Below are 21,565 nucleotides of genomic sequence, written 5' to 3' on the forward strand. Positions count from 1 at the left end.
GAGACTTATGTTTTTCAAACTTAGCTAGTAGTTACACAAAGTAACATGCATGAAGTGTCACACTTATTGAGGCTATCCAGGCAGGTGGGTCCATATTCGTGATTTACAACCAACTAACAACAATAACCTACTAGTACAACGGTGCAAGGCTTAATGCGGAGGCGGAAGACACAAATGTGTGCCCCAGCAAGCCAGCAATGAGTAGTCTGGAGTGACAAAACCGTTCCTACTATAATTGCAGCATTTATTACACACACAGTGCAGCAGTAGGTGATCAGTGCTTGGTTGTGCATTAATTTACATGAAGAGGACCACTCAGAGTGCCTAAAAGATGATGAAGAGTCCTAAAGTTACTCAGTTGTGAGGTAGACTGACTCCTGTCCATAGGCCTCACACAAAGTGACACACATCTACAAACACTGCAGGGAATAGATACACTATGCATTCAACTCAGCCTAAGCAATGATGACCACTCTTAAACATGAAATGATTATGAGTTGTGAAAATAGTAAGAATATATATATCAAAAAAGTAATTCTAACAAAATAAAACTATGTATCATACACTATCTGACATTATCTAAACTAAGCCTAAACTATATTAACCTTCCTATCCTACACTAACTTACCCAATCTACACTAGACATAACCTCCCTCATACTACGCCAACTAACCTTTACATTAACTTAAAGTAGGGCCTGATTAGGTGTTGTGGGGACTACCAACATCCTGCCGCATGGCAGGCCCAAGTACTCCATCAAGCTGACAGAGTTCCAACCGCCTTATTTATATCAATGGCAGCTCAACCACCATCGAAGTCTGAATCTGGAGTGTACTCTGTTCCGCGAGCGGTATACGGCAGCCGACACAACAGACTTTAATGCTGGCTTTTGGAATTCCACTGTCGTTGGGACACAGGGATTGTGCGAACCATATTTAGATAACACAGTCATACTGGCGGTGTACCAGCGGTGGTACCCTAACAGCAGGAGTCTGTTGCGGGACCTGTTCAGCATTGCACAATGCCTCTGGCTATTGGATGAATGCAAAAGGCACATACCTGATGTTTATGGGCCAACTGTGTACAACTGCAAACCACACTATAAGACACACTCCATTTCCGACCACTTCTCTTTGCCATTCCACTGCAGAACACCATAATACTGCTGAGTTAGGCACACAGAAGTCAGTTTTCTTTCTACCTTATTTTCCTTTCCTTTTCCTTTTTTTAATTTTTTCATCAACTTTTGGGGCACTAGATATTTTTTTTAGTTACTCACTATGGCAAGGAGGCAAAATCCATGCTTTACAGGGAGGGAATTGTTAGTCGTGGTGGATGAAAATATTAGAGTAGAGCCACAATTGTTGGGGGCCTGAGTACCAAAGACAACCATTTGTTAGAAAAGGCAAATGTGGACCAGAATATGCCAGTGAATGATGTAGCAAACACTCTGGCCCTCATTCTGACCTTGGCGGGCGGCGGAGGCCGCCCGCCAAAGTCCCGCCGTCAGATTACCGTTCCGCGGTCGAAAGACCGCGGCGGTAATTCTGACTTTCCCGCTGCGCTGGCGGGCGGTCGCCTTCAGACCGCCCGCCAGCCCAGCGGGAAAGAGGCTTCCACGATGAAGCCGACTCGGAATCGAGCCGGCGGAGTGGAAGCTGTGCGACGGGTGCAGTTGCACCCGTCGCGTATTTCACTGTCTGCGCAGCAGACAGTGAAATACTTGTAGGGGCCCTCTTACGGGGGCCCCTGCAATGCCTATGCCAGTGGCATGGGCACTGCAGGGGCCCCCAGGGGCCCCGCGACCCCCCCTACCGCCATCCGGATCCCGGCGGTCCGACCGCCGGGATCTGGATGGCGGTAGGGGGGGTCGGAATCCCCGCGGCGGTGCAGCAAGCTGCGCCGCCGCGGAGGATTCAATGGGGCGGCGGTACACTGGCGGGACCCCGCCAGTGGTGCCGGTCCGACCGCGGCTTTACCGCCGCGGTCGGAATCCCCATTGGAGCACCGCCGGCCTGTCGGCGGTGCTCCCGCGGTCCTCCGCCCTGGCGGTCAAAGACCGCCAGGGTCAGAATGACCACCTCTGTGTACACAGGAGGAAAGTAGGAAGACGTGCAAGTGTGATCATTGGCCTCCAAATGTTACCTGGAGGCCCAGAAGTTTGGTGGTGGTTCTCCCAGGCCCCCATTACAACTCTTTCCCTGGCAGGAATAGCTTTTGCAGATCTTACATCTTGAAGGCTTAACATGAATCCCTGGTGGAGTGGAGATTGGTATGTTGAACTTAACAATGTCTCAATAATCATACATTTATTTTTTGCTCTTAAGCTAGCTGTTCAGAATATTTCAAGACACTTATCAAAACATATATATTTAAACATAAAATATCATGCTTTATCCAAACTAATAGCATCATGGTGCTATCTCTCTTGTAAACAATGCAAAATTTGTGTTGTTCACCAATTCAGTTCAATCTTTATTCATGATTTGGAACTCGAAGAGGTCCACATGATCCAAGCAATATATTTCATAATATCAAAATCATACTTAAAAAGTAAAGTGATCATAAAATTCAGCAACAGCTGCTATAACGCATCATAATAAAGAAACATTGGAACAGTTCAAATCCTATGTAAAATAGATACATGAGCATAAAGCAATTAAAGTGCAACATGGAAGGTAATATATCTATATGTAGTGTACACCCTCTCAAGATCTTCCCATAGTAAGCTCCCCCTAGCCAAGCAACACACCATGAATGTAAACAAAGAAACCTCTATTTCTAGCAGCAAACAAATGTGTGTTAATATAGATTCATTAATCCCTTAAGGAATTACAATTTATCATACAAATTACCTTAGATAGATTTGACCATGGGAAACCCACTCCTAGTAGCAACAAAGTACATTAATATAAATCCATGATTCCCTTAAAAACATGTTTAAATTCTCATGCAAATTACAGCATTCTTAAGAGAAAACAGAACATTTTTGCACCATCTCAACAGATGTTACCCTATTCAGAAGAAGCACTAGATGTGAATAGTGGTGTCATAGAGGCAGCAGAGCAGGGCAGACAAAAAGTGCATGATTAAGATTTTGGCATCCAAAATCACAAAAATTACATCTTTTTCCCATTTCTTCATGAGAGGACCAATTTGCAATTAAATTGTTTAATGGATGCAAATTCATTCAGAATAGTACCAGAAAGCAGCGAAGGGCACGGTCCAAATCCCAAAACAAATACTTCTAAGCAATGTTTGGGCCACTATCCTTATTATCACCTATAACTTTTTTTTACTCTTGCAATACATACAATCTCTCTGCTGGCTGACAGAATGTGTCACACTTTTTAACAAACAAAGATTTCATTTCTGAATAGGAGAGGGAGGCCATAGTCTGTTGCTGCAGGCCTAAATATCTCAGGGCCAGGGTAAAATCCAGAGAGAACAAGTATTTTCCAGTCTCTGACTCAAAGATCTCATAGTTCATGAAGCTTCGCATAGATTCCTTTTTACTATTCTTCAACTGATAGCCCCACCTAATCACTCTGGCCAGGCCTTGTACATAAGAGCTAGTCAATCTAAATTCCAGTCTGATTGTTTGTATCGGAACCACTAAATTAAACCCACAGATCTTATGTAGAATTTTCCTGTCCTTTTGCTCTAGAAAGCCCCATCTGTCCAAATTAACAGATTCTATTATGTACCATGAAGTTGGGGGACTTTTGCCTGAAAGACAGAGAGCAAATGCATAAAATGTTGTTGCCCCATTGCTTTATAAAAAGTGGGTAGACCATTTGCATGAGAGGTGGCTTTATATGAGCAATTACCAATATAGGCCTTATCCAGTATGCTACCTGAAACTACTTTCCCTAGATAGGGGTAAGATTTTACTATTTCCAATTTTCCCGCACTTAAGCCCCAAACTAAATTGTATTGCTTCCCAAACTTTCTACTTTTCATTATAAAAATTTTACTCTAGGAAACATTGATTTTCAAGAAATGTGATGATGTATACTGTTGGAAAAACAACAATTGTTTCTTCAATCTTATGATGTTAAATCCATAATTACAATGTTAGAAGTGTACATCACACAAGGCATAGAGTGACCACCTATCTTTGGAGCATCTCCACTAATGGCAGCCAGACAGCAAGGAAGATATGGCATACACAGGGAAAAGAGTAATAGGGCCAACAGGCATTCTTGCTTCAGCCCGTTTTGTGTTGGAACCTTGTCTGATAGACCACAATCTCCTCCTAACTGCACCCAGCACCATGTAGCAGAATACAGAACAATTATTAATGAAAAAAGGGAGTCAGAATGGCCCAAATTCTACAATTGTTTTCAAAGCAATGAGCAGTCCACCCTATCAAAGACAGTAGAAAAATCAATGAATGCCACATTGACATTGATCCCCCTGATCACCGAGTATGTTCCAAAAAGTTGTTTCAACATACAGATGTTATCCAAAGTACAATGCTTTGCTCAAAAGCCGGCTTACACCATGGGAAAACTATTTCCTTCCATCTCCGACTCTGTAAGATGCTCGCATAAACTCTTAGCAAAGACTTTCTCATTCTCGTCTAATAGCGAAATTTGTCAGTAGTTACCAGGAAGGAGTCTAGAGCCCTTTTTATAAAGAGGGATTAACATACTACCTGATAAAGAATGGAGAGTAACCCTATGCTGATAACTATAGGAAAAGAAAGGAGACAAATAGGAAGCCCATAACACAGACCCCTTTTTAATGGAAGTCATTGGAATTTCATCTGGTACCATGGCTCCTTAGGCTCTCACTCTCTTAATGAGCCCTGCAATCTCACTGTTAGAAGGGGCATAGCCACTAATTCAAGGATCAATAACAGCCAATGATGGAGGAAACACCCAGTGCGAACCGATGTATGCAGAATACAATTCTTCAAGATACTCTCTCCATACTTTTTCCTCTATAGGGCCTACCTCAGAAAAGCCCACTTTTAACAAGCAAGAGAATAACCTATGGTCACTAAGATAATTCTCTAGCACCTCCATATTAGACATCAGTGCCACCTAGTGCCACTCAAAGAATCCTGCCAAAAGGCCCTCCCAGCAGCTCACAACTCCCCAACTTGCTAGCTACAAGCTGAGTGAGTCCGTGGAGTGGGCAGGGCCTACAGCATATGGTGGGGCTTAAGACAAGCTTGCGGGGCTCACGCTGGAGGGGGTCCTCGCAGCTCCTCCTATTGGGACCGCCTCATGGCACCGTGCTCCGCTGACTCCGCTAATCCCACAGACTTTGCAAAAAGTTCCTCCTACAGTGACACAGGAAACCCTTGTTCACCACGGATCATCCTTTGCATTTGCCTAGTTCCTTGCTTTACTTCAATGCACATTGTATGTTGTTGTACTTAAAAAAGGTTTCAAACTCCATCTATGAAGGAATACTGCTTGTAAGTGTTTTATCACCCATGTACATTAGTTACATATGTACATGTGTGTGCATATAGTAAATGTATGTTCATATTCATTGTAGATATTCAAATAGGTATGTTTACAAGCATTGCCAATGGTGATTACAAATGACTACTACTACCATGATGCCCTGTTTTTGTCTCTTGAAAACAATAGTGCAATATTGTGCGGCTCAACCTCCCTGTTCTCCCATATATGCACGCATGTCAAAGTTTTATGCGTTTCTTATTCACCATTTCATGCTATGCATGAAAATGTCATTTGTTGTCATTTGTTGTGTTGATCTAGGGTGTTGTCTTTTTACTCCAATGTATTGATATAATTGCTCACATAATTCATAATCTGGTGAATAAAATATTACCAATCATGTTCTGTTGTATGCTGAATATAAGTAGTATTGATACACAATTTAGGCCCTCATTATGAACATGGTGGCACGTTCCGCTCCGCCGGCGGTGGCGGTAGAAACAGCCAACTGAGGAGTGGTCCTGACCACCAAATAATGATCCAAGCGAAACACACACATCCTGTGAACCACCCACCGCCAGGAAAGGAGTCAGTTGCATACCCATCCACCCCACCCTCACTGCAACGCCTCCCAACCCTTCCCAGCAGCACAAGTCAGACACCCCACACCAAGAGGTACGTACCCGACCGAAGGCCACTGCAACTTGACCATAGAACATACCATAGCCCCACACCCATAAAAAATGTAAACAAACACCAGGGTGTAACAGCGTGCAGCCCAAACACAGGCCACACAGAAACTTTAATTATTAGCCTACTGAGCTAAACATTGATAACAGGGCCAATGGCCAGTCCATCAAATGTACATTGTCCTGGGCCACAACTGGCCACACCTGACTCCCACAAGTGCTGGGTACTCCACAAAACGGGGCACCATATGGGGATCCAGACACCTCATGGAAGGGGAGCGGGTGGTGGGGATATTCGACGGGGTGGGACTTTGACTTTCTTGTGGAGGTTGTAGGGGGGTGGGCTTCTCCTTTGAAGGGGTGGGGGCTGTTTGGCTCGGGTGGAGCTGGATGGCCTAGGCTCTGACCGGGCCTTCTGCTTCACCGGGGAAGGGGCACAGGAATGGGAAGGCTGGACCGGGGTGGGCTGTGATGTGCAAGGAGCAGAAAGGGCATTGAGGTGGGCACGTTTGGGGACAAGATAGGGTGGGCCACTGGGTTGGAACAGGTCAGCACGGGAGAGGAAAAGTTTCTTGGGAGCAATTGGGGTGGGTGTGGATGAGGGTGTGGGAGTGGAGGCAGAGGGAGTTGATGTATGGGGTGTAGGTGTGCGTGTAGTGGCTGCAGGTGACTGCTCAGTATGCTGTGGTGTGGTGGATGTCTTCTTGGTGCGTTTGTGTGTTTCTTGGTGCATTTGTGTGTTTTGGGAGGTGGGGGGTGGACACAGTGGGAGAAGACAGACAGCTAGTGTGGTTGTTTGTTGAGTGGGTGTCTGCAAGTCTGGTGAGTGTGCTGCATGTGTCAACTACAGTAGAGGTGGTGAGTGCAGGTGTGGTGTATGGGGTGCATGTATGGCTGTCTGCTATTGTGGTGAGTGCAGGAAGAGGAGCAGTAACAGTGAGTAAAGGTGCAGTGCTTGAGGGTGTAGATGTAGAGGGGACAGACAGGGAGGCGGAAGAGGTGGGCACACTGGGGGAAGTGGACATTGTTGTGTGTGCAGGTGTCTGTTGGCTGTGTGAATAATTGTGGTGGGAGGTGTGGTGCTTGTGTTTTGAAGTCGGCTTCTTGTGTGTTGATGTGCCTGTAAGCGGGTCTGATTGTGTGGTTTGGGCAGGTGAAGGGAGTGGGGTGCTGGAAGGGGTAGAAGAGGTTGGAGGGGGGACGGAATGGCCAGGGAAACTGGCTGACGTCCAAGAGGAGGCCAGAGCCTGAAAAGATCTCTGTAGGGCAGACACGGCACCATGAATGCCATCCAGATAGGCATTGGTCTGCTGCACCTCTGATGCCAGACCCTGGATGGTATTGACAATGGTGTCTGCCCTACAGAAATGGCTCTCAGGAGGTCAATAGCCTCCTCTGTGAGGGCAGCAGGGCTGACTGGGGCAGGGGAAGAGGTGCCTGGGACAACGGGGACACCCACCTTTCTGGGTTGGGTGGGCACGGGCAACTCAGTGGGGAGCTGAAGGGAGGGAGGTGATGGTATGGGTGGTGGCGGAAGATCTCACAGTAGTAGTGTGTGCACTAGGGTCCGCCATCGCCAGAGGACCCCCATCAGAGGAGGTCTCAGAGTCACTACCTCCTGTGGAGCCCTTGGAAGTCCCCTCGCCCTCCCGCCCACTGGTCCCCTGGGCGTCCATTGTCTCTGCCTCAGAGGATCCGTGGGCCGCTGCCTCGCCTCTTGACGATGCCTCAGCTCCCTCGCCTGATGTTGATGCTGTACCAAACCAACACAAAAGAACAGGGATGGGGAGACAAAACAGGAGAGATACTTGTAAATATATGAATGCTGATACACAATGGCCAGACATACACCCACCCAGCAAACACACCCAACAGGCAGCACCATGCACTAGGCCCATGGCCATGACTACTGACCAGAATACTGATCTACAACTATCCCCTAGTTTTGGAGCAGAGGTAGGTGACACCTGACAGGGACACCCCTACACCCTTTGGGGAACATACAGTAGATGGACACCAGTCAAATTCCCTGCTCTAAGCAGCATGAGCCCTATCGCACACACATTCATCCTTCCAGACTGAAGTATGGTTAGTGAGTACTCACCCCCTTGTGACTGCTGTGCAGCCTTCAAGCGCCCATCCAGATCTGGGAACTCCACCGCCAGGATCCGTCGCATGAGGGTGGTCAGTGCCTGACGGGCACCCCTTCCACGTTGGGAGGACTTCCCCAGCTGGGCCTCAGTGATCTTTTGTGCCAAGCGCCACAGGTCCTCCCACCTCTTTCCACAGTGGGTGCTCCGCCGGTTGTAGACCCCTGGGTCCGTACCTCCTTGGCAATGGCATTCCAATCTGCCCTCTTCTGGTGGGAGTTGACATAGAAGGGTGACACAGAAATAGAACACAGAGGTCAGGCACTTGCACGATAGGAACAGCTGGCAGATTGTCCAACATAGGACTGACAGTACTCTCAAACATGCAGGACAGTGGCACGCAGCATTCCATGCACCATGGCCCATCCAGGCTCAGAGGAGCACACATATGTGCAATCCATTCCATCCATTATTCACACAGTGCCCCCCAAACCCAGACTCACCTGTACCTCTGGCCATCTGTAAAGTGTGCCGTACAGGGGCAGGACCCCTTCCACTAGCTTCTCCAGTTCTTCCTGGGTGGAGGCCGGGCCCTTTCCCCTGCACCACGTGAAACATCCAGAGGCAGGCCACAGCAGTACACAGAGTGGAGTACCTGTCCGCACGAGATCAGGGAGTCAAGTGAAAAAACGATGCTGAACGCGCGTACGTTCCGCGGCCGTATGCACCATCGCCATGGTAGCCAATGAGGGTGCGAACATCGGTCAACACCGCTGTACGCTGTGACGTCAACCGCTAGCGGTATTAGGTCACTTCCACAACAAAGGGGCAGAACTAAAGTGGGCAGACATTTTGCCATCACCTACGCATCTTGAAATTCCTACTACGCACAGTGCAGTGCCTACTAGCCACATGATGCACCTTGGCCTCTATCCATTCCGTATAGTAGCACACATGAATTACTCTGTTCCCTACTAGTGATGTTCATCTACATCTGTCAGGTAGCAGTTATTGTACAGACACTACTATGAACAATGCACTGCATGTATTTAGCAAATTTGCCTATGTATTTGTGCACATCAATCTTTTTTGTAACCCCTCGTAGGTACCGACCCTTGTGGTGAGGAAGGGCACCATCGGTTTACAGACCACTTGTGGATATGGGGACCATGGTGGAGCGTCAGATCATTATCACTTACAGACTCACACGTGCAACTATTCAGGACCTATGTGCATTACAGGATCCTGCACTAACTCCCGGAAATCGTAATCAACATGCCAATCAAACTGAGGTGCTCTCCGCACTCCATTTCCTGGCTACAGGCTCATTTCAAGTGACAGTGGGCATGGGTGCTGGTTTCTCACAGCCAATGTTCAGCCAGGTACTGACAGGATTTCTGAATGCATTTGTACAACATCTGCAATCCTATGTGTGATTCCCCCAAAGTGCTGACCTCCCTGCCATCAAGTCTGACTTCTATGACTTTGCAAACATTCCCCATGTCATAGGTGCCATCAATGGCACCCACATACCCATCATCCCCCAAAGAGTGAGTGAACAGGTGTAAAAAAACAGGAAAAACTTTCACTCCATGAACATCCAATTGGTGTGTACTGCAGAACAGTTCAATTCCCATGTGAATGCCATGTTTCCGGGTTCAGTCATGATTCATTTGTGTTGAGGAACAGAAGTGTGTCACAGAAGATGGAACAACTACAAGAGGACAGAGGGTGGATCATAGGTAAGTTTGCCTGTCACTAACTGACCATTGCAGAAAAACAGGCTGTCTGACTAAGGGATATTACAATGACGATTCTGTATTGAACCTTTTCCTAGGTGATTCTGGATATCCAAACTTGCGTTGGCTCTTGACACCAGTGAGGAATCCCAGGACGGATGCAGAGAGGAAATACAATGAGGCCCATCGACGTACTAGGAGGGTGATAGAGCGTACTATAGGTCTCCTGAAGGCTAGATTCCGGTGTCTACATATCTCTGGGGATTCCCTGGCCTATGGGCCTGATAAGGTGTGTAGAATAGTGGTGGCCTGCTGCATGCTACACAACGTGGCAGTGAGACATTCTATCCCACTTTTGGAGGTGGAGGTTGCTATAGGTCCTGATCAGTTACCTCAGAGAGGTGAGGAGAGTGATGGTGAGGATTAGGAAGGGGAAGATGTCAATTCCAGGAACCAACTGATACAACTCTACTTCCAATAACTGTGTGGGACTTAAGCCTGTCATTGGGGTTAGTGACTGATACTGTCAGTGTGCTCTGTCATAGAGGGGGGATTAGTCATGATAGGCGATACCTGGACCACTTCTGCATGGTACTGAAAGACAATATATGCATTCCCTCCTTGCCTAATTTAAAACACACAGTACCACCATCAAGCACAAATTGACAATAAAGTTGTTCTCTGCCAGTTGCATCCACACTCCACTTTATTCAACATTGAAGACAGGGGACAGTGTAACAGGTGTGAAATGTGTTTTATTGGTAGAATAGTGTGAATCGTGCTATATACAGTGATGGGAGTCGTAAGGGTTGGGTGTCCTCAAAACCTACTTGGTGGCAGCCCTGTTGGATGTCTTAGATGGGTCCATTTTGTTGAATAGTACTTCAATTTGGCCTCAGCTAAGTGTTGTTGGTGAATGGGTGGGATGGTTGCTTTGCAGCAGTAGCAGTGCCAATTGTTGGAGGGGGGGCTTGGTCTTAGCTGGGTTTCCAGTGCCATATCTTGGCCTGAGACTACCTTTGGTGGTCTGCTGTGGAGCTTCTTGGGGTGGCATGGTTGGCCCTTGTGATTCCTGGGAGGGTATTTCCTGTGCTGTTTCTGCTGCTTGGGTCATCTGTTGCTGGTTGTCCAGGGCTGTTGTGGGGGCCTCTCGTCCAGTGTGGGTGTCAGACTGTTTGTTTACCGACTGCAGCAGTGCTCCAGCAATGGTGGCCCTTGTGGCATTGTGCTCTTTCCACTGTTCCATGGCCTGCTGGTTTTGTTCCAGCTGCATCCTCTGACTTTGCTCCAGGGTGAACACAGTCTGTGCCAACCTGTCTTGGGTATGTTGATAGGCCCACAATGCCTCTGCAATAACGTCCTGGGCTGCTGCATCCATCCGGTGCCCTACCCCCTGACCTACTGGGGCACTTGAACTTGCCCTAGCCCCCTGTGCCTGTGTCCCCTGCGCAGGTCTTGATGTGCCACTTGTACTGGGGCCCTCGCCTTCCTGCATGTTGAGAGTGGGAGACTGTGGCCTCTGTAGCTGTGTTCCACCTGTCTGTGCCCTGGGTACGCCTCCCCTGGCCTGCTGGTCTTGACTGGGTGTTAGGGGTGACAGTGGTTTCCTGGGTGGGGCTGCTGCATGGTGAGAATCCAGGACTGTGTGAGGGGCCTGCCTTCTCATCAGTGTCCAGGGATCCTCCACCAAGGTCTTGTGATGTGCCTCTGTCTCCCTGGAGTGCTGTGGCACTCCTTGTCCCCTCCATTAGGGTTGCATGGGTGGTGGTGCCTATTGGGGGACATTTACATGTCTGTTACATATGCCTGAAAGTTTGAGGTGTACAGAACTGGGCTATTTTGGGATGGTGTTACTTTCAGTGGCCTTCCAGGGTGGCTTTGTGAGGTGGACTTTGCATTTAGTGGCAGTGGTGGAGTTGCATTGTGGTGGGGGGTATTATTACATTGTGGGTACGTGCAGGGGATGGTGGCTGTGCACAGTAGGAGTGATGTGGGCCTGTTAGTGGGTTGTAGGTGATGCCGGGTGGTGGATGTGGTGGGTAATGGCTGGGTGGGGTGTAGGTCGAGGTGGGTGTGGGTGGGGCGGGGTGGTGCATGCATTGCAGATGTGTTGTATATGGGGTAATTGTAGATGACTTACCTGAGTCTATTCCTCCAGTGAGTCCAATGAGTCCCTCTGGGTGCAGGATGGCGAGTACCTTCTCGCCCAGTCGGTGTAGTTGGGTGGTATTGGTGGCGGTCCTCCCCCAGTCTTCTGCACTGTGATGTGGTGCCTAGATGCTATGGCCCTGACCTTCCCCCGCAGGTCATTCCATCTCTTCCTGATGCAGTCCCTGGTGCGTGGATGGTGTCCCACTGCACTCACCCTGTTGACAATGGTCTGCCACAGTTCCAATTTCTGCGCGATGTGTTTGTGCTGCACCTCGGACCCGAATAATTGTGGCTCCACCTTCAGGATCTTGTCCACCATGGTGAGTGTGGTGGATGGGTTCGGAACTGGGGACGGGGTATGGGTTCTCCTGTGTGGGTCGATATGCGTGTCCTGTATGCTGGCGTTTGCTGTCTGGCTCTGGTGCTCTCTGTCTTCTGGTCCTGGTTTCGTTGCAAGGGATTGTGGGGTGTGTCTGGGGGTGTTTTATAGGGTTCTGGATGTGTGTCAGGTGTGTGGGTGATAGGCCTATCCAATGTGTGCACTTGTTGCTGTTGAGTCCACTTGCCGCCCGTGGCACCTGCCAATGGTCGTCCGGCCTCCACTTTCTGCCGAGGTGATTTGTGCCTCATTATTTGGAGGGTGGGGTGTGGGTATGCTTGGCGGTGGCAGGATGGGGTGGGCTGGAGTTCCCGCCGACAGGGTCCTGGCGGGGAGGGGTGGCATGGGAATTTTTGGCCAGGTTGGGTTTTTCAATCATTATATGGTAGGTCTCCATTTGTCGCCAACGGTGGGATTCTGTTCATCGCCGACACAGCAGTCAGCGGTCTTTCCCGCCATGTTCATAAATGACCGCCTTACTTTGCAGTGTTCATATGATGATCAAAACCATTCATTCTAATGAGTTGTACTATGTCCTTTTTTTAACTTGTTAGCCCTTGGAATGGTTTAGTCTCCTCTATACTGTGTTGGGATGGACGTCTGGTATATGTAGTGTACACTTTCTGCATAACATTTTTCATTTAACAACATCTCTTCAACATTTATACTGAAGTTTGCATCTATGCAAATTAAGCTGCATGTGTAAATTAAAGAAAATCACACAAAGGACTAATCATTCCATTAATCATACTTTTCACTTTTAGGTTGCTTCATTTGTAGCTGAAGACACATGTTTGGTACAATCCAAACTTTTAATTTAATATTGTTTGTAATATATTTTAGGTCCAACACCCAGGGCCAGTGGAGCATCGTCTGCAACTGAAGATACCTCAACTCCAGACCAGGATCAATCTTTCAGTTATAGAGTTGTCTGATGTTTTTGTTTTAATTTAAACTATACAACTTATTTTCTGAAAGATGAGTGTCTGTATGTTTAGTCATGTAATGATGCAACATAAGGGTGTCAGGATTCCCCAAGGTGCCTCCTGCGTTATCTGTCAGCATCCCCAGGGATTAGGGTTAAATCATATCTCAGTTCTTGGTTAAACATTCATGTTTCTAAGTAAACATAATGTGCTATGTTACACAATTGGTTTTATCAATGCTTGTTTTACCAATGCTTGTTTGCTAATGTGAGCAGGTGTAGACTTGTGCTTCTAATTGGGTGTGGTGTAGACATGTGCTTCTAATTGGGTGTGGTGAGTCATCCACATGTGGAAACTCAACTGCTTCCCTGATTGGCTATAAATAGCAGAGTGAAGCATGCCTCCCTGCTTGGCTTTTTTTTTCTTCCTGATCTCAGCATCTGATTTGGCAGTCCAGCCCCTGCTGTCATCCTCGTATTCAGGACGTTTGAGGCAATTATTTTCTTCGTTCCTGTACCAGCTGACACCAGGCATTCCTCCAGCACTCCGGAAAAGACTGCAGCTAAGTGACCAGTATTCTCCAGGGAGTTTGCTCTTTGAGCCGCGCTTTCCTAGAACAGCTGGTGTATTTCAGACCTCGTATTTTGGCAGAGTGCTTATCTTGAAGAGACAAATGCATTTTTGAACATTATACATTGTTATTGTAGTTGCTTGCCTAAATATGCTTCAGGAAACATGCTTGAGCTCAAGTACTACAAAAAGTGACAGTGCAATTTTAAAAGAGCATTTACAAGACTTTTATTTCTCTAATAGCATAACTCTTGGATTTAAATTGTGTCATTCATGCTTGTGTTTCAGGTTTGAGGAATTTACTTTTGAAGGGTTTTTCACACACACAGTGAAACCAAACCAAACTGTCCCACCCTAACTGTTGAAACCCAGAGTGGACACTTGTATTTCTTGTATTGTTTTTGTTCCTTTTAGTTTAACCCTATGTACGCAGAAAAGTTATACGTGATATAATTAATGCCCTTGTTTGTCTTTCTTGTACATGAGAAGTGCAACCACAGTTCTAATTGTAGTGTGCAACAGTGAATCTCTGTGAAGCCAGCCCCAGTGTCGCAGTACTTATTGTTATGGTACTCAGTTTGGGTTTTTGGTAATGCAGTGTTAGTAATTATGCCAACAGTTATTATTATTATACAAGAAAAGTGCTGGAGCATCCCAGCGTTCTTCTACCGCTCCCGTGCCCATATCAGAAAGGGAGAATCAGTTTCAAGGAAGTTGAGTGCACTAACTCTACTATCACTGTTTCAACAACGACCTGCCCCCCAGAAGATACAGGGTGCCTGGCTGGACCGGCAAGACATGGCAGAGTTTTGTCTCTTCCACTCTCCCTTTCCTTTTGGGACACCTGCCGGGGTTTCATTGTCCACCTGGAAGTGCTGAGAGGTGTTCCAGGAGGTCAGGGGGCATACTATCGCTCCTGCAGACATCCTGCTTTTCAGGTGAGTGGCCCGTCTCGACAAAGGGGAAAGGTGTATCCAGTGCTGCAAGTATAAATGACACAGGCTCTCAATCTCCCCTACAAGTATGTCCCATTAGTACACACACTTGTGCGTACATCACCAAAACCATGCTCTCACTGATACAAAGGGTATCCATTCCATACTGCCCTCAGTCATTGTATGTGTTTCAAACCATAGTAGTTGCCTCTAAAAAAATATGGCATTAAACCAATGTAGCTGTGCATGGGTGTGTGTGCTAATACTATAAAAGTTGTCTAGCTCTATCTGTTAGTAGCTCCCAATGATTTGTACTGCTCAGGAGTATCTCTCAGTGGCCTAGATGATGTTTGTGGCCTGGACTAGTAACATAAGGAGATTGAAAATGTTGAGGGTACTTGACAGGTCACTGTAAATTAGTATTTCCTAGGAAAAATAGAATGTTGGTAAATAACCTGTACTGACTTTTTAGAAATATGTCACAACAGTACAGACAATATTGCCATAAGAGGTGGGTAGGACCTACAATGCTGAACCAGAAAGTCATCCGAAGTCCAGCTCAGCGAATCCTCTCAACGTGGGAAGCATGTGCGCTTTACTCTGAACCCCCCTAATGGCCTGCCTACTTGCAATAACCTGTCTGGACCTTGATGGGCAGTTGAGAACCCAACAGCAGCATCAAGGGTGTAAGTTCTAGTGTGAGGTCAACATGTTAAATAACTAATTTTTGTTCCAGTAACTAATTTTGCCATCAACACTATGGCTGATATATGTCCAGTGCAGAAGGAGAGATCTTGAAGATATACATTTTGTCCAAGATGTATGATGATGTTCTTTGTAGATTAGGTTTTGGGAAAAATACCACCTGGTTTGTGTTTACTAACAAAGGACTCATTTGAGCAGACATATGCTGCCTAAACAACAAATATTCATCAGGTAGTTTGATATTATATGGGACAGTATTACTTAACATGCCCCTGGTTTTTATTGTGTCAGAGGTGATGTCCCATCACTAACCAAAGGACTCATTTGAGCAGACATATGCCTGACTAAACAACAAGTATTTATCAGGTAGTTTGATGTTATATGGGACAGTATTACTTAACAGGCCCCTGGTTTTAATTGTGTCAGATGTGATGTTCCTTCACTATTGGGAATAAAGTTATGTTAGCCCTATTACAGGTGACATAGCATAAAGTACTATTATGATAAACGTAACATTGCTGAGTTGGTTTTATACACAAACAAGAGGGAGTAAGACTAGTAAGAGTGAGCCAAAATTACTAGTAATGATGAGCTAAATGGCTACATTGTGTTTAAAAACATATTCCAGGTGTGTTCTAAAACAAAAATACTATTTCATTCATGTTAAAAGTGACAGATTTTCATGATGTGTTACTCCTTCACAAATGTGCATGTAAGCCAGTCTGTTTGGTGAATGCTAATTGTGATAGATATACCATTTTCGGTACAACACAGACTGGAATGTGTATACATTGATGACAGAGTACCACAGACCATAAACCATTTTCCAGTGTCCTTGGTATATCCAGAAGGTAAATCAATGATGGAGAAAAATGGGATACTCAAAGGAAAGGTTACAGATGGAAGGCACCACCACATATATGTTGGAATAGCCCATCTGGAGAACTCAATATCAGGCTCAAATCATGACTCATTTTGAAAATGTAATAATGCATCAAAGTGTAATCTGTAGCTTATTTTGAATTGCATGAGAATCTTTGATGAAAAAAATATATATGAATCAGTGTATGTGAAATTTACTGTGATGTTGTGCCAATTGGTGCCTAAAGTGAAAGCCAGCATATGGAGACAAATGTGAAAATGATTTTGCTCTGCACTTAAGTGGATTAGAAATGTATCAGGGCCTATGTATTTACTTATGCTGTATGAGTCATTTGTCAATCCACCACAAAATATTATTCTCAACTTCTTCAACAGCATAGATATCTACATAGTGCATGATACATTGATAAGCCACTTCAGTACAGAATCCTTATAATCTTTTTCACATTTGAAATACACATTAGTTATTTGACATAAGTGTTACAACAGTGAAATGCCCAAACAAAGGAAACAGGCTTTCAGTTCACACAAATATTGGAACAACATTGCAAGGTGAATTGACACATATCGATTCATGTTTTACCTTTTATGATAGAAAATAATGCAGATTTATGGGCCCTCTAAACACACTGTACAAATGCATTTATAGTTTCTATCCTTTTTGGTGACATACGCTCACCATTCTAAACAATAAAGCCAATCCATTCAGAGCTGTTAAACTGTTCCTGCAGTGAAATAAAATGGATATGAAAGTCAAGGTCATATAGCATATGGGAGTTATCATGGAGAATTACAAAGCAGTGAACAAATGGTTTCTGAAAATGCTCCCTACATATATGAGATAATGATAATAAAGAACTGACATTTGAGAACCTTAAAGCAGCTGAAATATGTAAACCTGGAAAATGTTTTTTTTTCTTCAAGGTTCATGATCAGTTCTGTTAACACAGATACAATAAAACTGTTGTATTTGTCATTTCAGCAACACCAGGCGCAAGCAGAGAAGACATTGGTCTCATAGGCGGGAAGCAACTCGCCACTGTGGTTCAGATGCTGAGACCACTGACACCAAGCAGCCCAGTAGCATGCAGGATGAGGGGACTGGCATGGAGGATGCACGCTACACATCGTCCTCTTCAGTGGCCCCCACAGAAGATTAGTCCCTAGTGATGGAGAACCCTGCAACAAATGTTCAACCTGCATCCTTGTCTGACACCCAGATTCCCATCTCCACCCTCCCTCTTGCTACCCCAGTTGGCTGAACCTCCTCTAAAAGGGGTGGTATCTTCTTCACTGTAGACACTCCACCCCAACCCCACAGATGCTCTGAGTGAGGAGCCTCTTTACCTCCAATGGAACATCTCTGTAGGCTAGACTGTACTCCTGAATGCCTTCCAGGGGCTTAGTTGCCATATGCAACAAATGGCAGCATACCTGGAAGGCTATCACCGTGCTATGTCTACTTACAAAGGTAATTTCAAGGTCTAGTCTCCTCACAGACCACTGGCTGGTGGAGTTTTTTTTTTACAAAAACTCCATGCTCCGTTTGGAACAAAGAATGCCAAAATTCTATGAACTCCACCAGCAGAGCATAGTATACCACCCAACCCTAATCCAAACACAGACAGTCATACCTATATGCAAAACAACACCCACCAGATGAACACAATCACCAGAATATACTACACCAACAAAACCACTCACATCCAAACATGCACACTCACAGAAAAAACAGACACACTCACCCGAACATCACATACTTTCCCAGACACCTTCACCCAAAAATGCACCACATAAACAAGACCCACATGCACATGTACAGCAGACAAAGACACAATCAATACCCACTCCAGCCCCCTCTACCTCCCAAACCCCATCCTCTCCCACCCCTTCTCCTCCAGGTGCTTCTGCTCTTGCCCTGTCCCTGACCACGGTCAGACCCAAACCAGCCCCAAGGAGAAAACATCATTGAGGTTCCTGCTATGCTCACTTAATGCCTATTACTGAGGGGGTTGCACTTTACAGTGTATACAGGAGGCAAGCCCAAGGCCTGAAGTCCAAATGTCCTATACTAGATTAGTCGAACATTATTTATATATATTTTCAGTTATTGTCATAAATGAGAGACTTATCTCACTGTCGTATTAAAATGTAATTTATCTTCAATACCTTTATACTGGGATTAATTTTAGAGTATTAGGGGGTCATTACAACCCTGGCAGACTGTGTTAAAGCGACGGTATGACCGCCAACATGTCGGCGGTAACATTTTTGGAATTACGACTGTGGCGGAAACCGCCAACAAAGACAGCCACTTTAACACTCACTTTAAACAAACACTGCAGCGGTCACCACCAACAGACAGACGGAGGACAATGTACTGCCCACACTATTATGACAGGCCAATCCGCCACCTTTTCCGGGGTGGATTCACCGCAGATAAAAACATGGCGGAAACAGGAATCTCGAAGGGAAAACGCTCACCTCTACACACTCCACAAGGAACGAGGACACCATGGATCCGGAACTCCAAATCCTACCTGCGATAGTCTTCCTGCTCCTCTACCAGGAGCACCAACGCTGCCGGCGAAGACCACGGTGAGTACTACACCTACGACACAGGGAAGGGGGAGGCAAAAAACAGGGACACACACACACAACACCCCCACCCCCACCCTAACCCACTACAACACACACACCAATGCATATCTAAACATTACAGTTACACCCTCCAACCCCCCGGAAGAATGCAAAGACAAAAGGAAATGAGTGTAACCATTGTAATATATCAAAATTCATTAAGCAAATATATACATATATACACTATTTATAAAATATAAACCAAGATTAGTAGTCCAGGTATTGCACCATTCATAGTCCGTGGACCACTGGGCCCAAAATGCATGGGCGAGGCCCACACACGATACCAGATCAAAACAGAGAGAACACTGCAGGGGCATCAGATAGAAATACAACAGGCATCTCAGGGGGAAGGGAAGGGGGGGCACCTCAGCCGGATGAGTGCACGATGCCAGATCCACGAGGGGGCTCCATGCCCATTGATGTATCCTGGGGAGTGCAAAGCCACAGTCTCTCAAGTCTATACAGTGGGTGGTTTGCCCACTGTTCAATCCTGGGGAGTGCAAAGCCACAGTCTCTCAAGTCTCTACAGTGGGTGGTTTTGCCCACTGTTCAATCCTGGGGAGTGCAAAGCCACAGTCTCTCAAGTCTCTACAGTGGGTGGTTTGCCCACTGCTGCATCCTGGGGAGTGCAAAGCCACAGTCTCTCAAGTCTCTACAGTGGGTGGTTTGCCCACAGCTGCATCCAGGGGAGTGCAAAGCCACAGTCTCTCAAGTCTATACAGTGGGTGGTTTGCTCACTGCTGCATCCTGGGGAGTGCAAAGCCACAGTATCTCAAGTCTATACAGTGGGTGGTTTGCCCACTGTTCAATCCTGGGGAGTGCAAAACCACAGTCTCTCAAGTCTCTACGGTGGGTGGTTTGCCCACTGCTGCATCCTGGGGAGTGCAAAGCCACAGTCTCTCAAGTCTCTACAGTGGGTGGTTTGCCCACTGCTGAATCCTGGGGAGCGCAAAGCCACAGTCTCTCAAGTCTCTACAGTGGGTGGTTTGCCCACTGCTGCATCCTGGGGAGTGCAAAGCCACAGTCTCTCAAGTGGATGCCTTTCTCCACTGGTTCTGGAGGGGGCTTTGTGCCCAGAGTGCTTCATCCTGCCAAGGACTGAGGTAGTGGATGTGATACTCCACTGGTTCTGGAGGGGGACTGATGCCCAGAGTGCTTCATCCTGCCAAGGACTGAGGTAATGGATGCATGTCTCCACTGGTTCTGCAGGGGGACTGGTGCCCAGAGTGCTTCATCCTGCCAAGGACTGAGGTAGTGGATGTGATACTCCACTGGTTCTGGAGGGGGACTGGTGCCCAGAGTGATTCATCCTGCCAAGGACTGAGGTAGTGGATGCATGTCTCCACTGGTTCTGGAGGGGGCTTTGTGCCCAGAGTGCTTCATCCTGCCAAGGACTGAGGTAGTGGATATGATACTCCACTGGTTCTGGAGGGGGACTGGTGCCCAGAGTGCTTCATCCTGCCAAAGACTGAGGTAGTGTATGCATGTCTCCACTGGTTCTGGAGGGGGACTGGTGCCCAGAGTGCATCACTCACCCCGTGACGGTCCCTGTTGGGTCAGTGCCCCTGCCGCTCATGGGCTTGCGGTGCTTGACTTGGCGGTCCTTGCCCTGTTCAGCGGTGCTTGCCCTGTTAAGCAGTGCTTGACTTGGCGGTCCTTGCCCTGTTCAGCGGTGCTTGCCCTGTTAAGCAGTGCTTGACTTGGCGGTCCTTGCCCTGTTCAGCGGTGCTTGCCCTGTTCAGCGGTGCTTGACTTGGCGGTCCTTGCCCTGTTCAGCAGTCCTTGCCCTGTTCAGCGGTGCTTGACTTGGCAGTCCTTCATTGCCCAGCTGGGCTGGGGCTGGCGGTCCTTCATTGGGCATCTGGGCTGTGGCTGGCGGGGCCCTCCTGGGCATCTGGGCTGTGGCTGGCGGGGCCCTCCTGGGCAGCGACGATGGGGCAGGCGGGGCACTCTTGGGTAGCGACGATGGGGCTGGCGGGGCCCTCCTGGGCAGCGACAATGGGACTGGGGGGGCCCTCCTGGGCAGCGACGATGGGGCTGGCGGGGTCCTCCTGGGCAGCGACGATGGTGCTGGCAGTGGCCTCCTGGGCAGTGACGATGGGGCTGGCAGTGGCCTCCTGGGCAGCGGGGATGATGGCGGTCTTCTCCGCCGTGCTGCTCCTCCCAGACTTGCCGGCTTCTTCTGGCCCTTCCCCACCTTGGGAGGAGTCGCAGCTGAGTCCACACTCCCCCCGGGACCCCTGGGTGCGGTTAGGGTAGCTGGAGTCTTCCCCCTCTCCCGCCGGGCACTGGCCAACTTCTGGTGCTGGCTGGTGCTGGCTGTGCTGTGGCTCGGTGCCACACTGGCTGTCCTGGTGGCCGGTGCACTCCACATACCTGTGACAACAGGCACCACTGGTCCCATAGATGTTGTGGCTGAGGTGCTAGTTAGGGACC

This window comes from Pleurodeles waltl, chromosome 8, assembly GCF_031143425.1.
Source record: "Pleurodeles waltl isolate 20211129_DDA chromosome 8, aPleWal1.hap1.20221129, whole genome shotgun sequence".
Lineage (NCBI taxonomy): Eukaryota > Metazoa > Chordata > Amphibia > Caudata > Salamandridae > Pleurodeles > Pleurodeles waltl.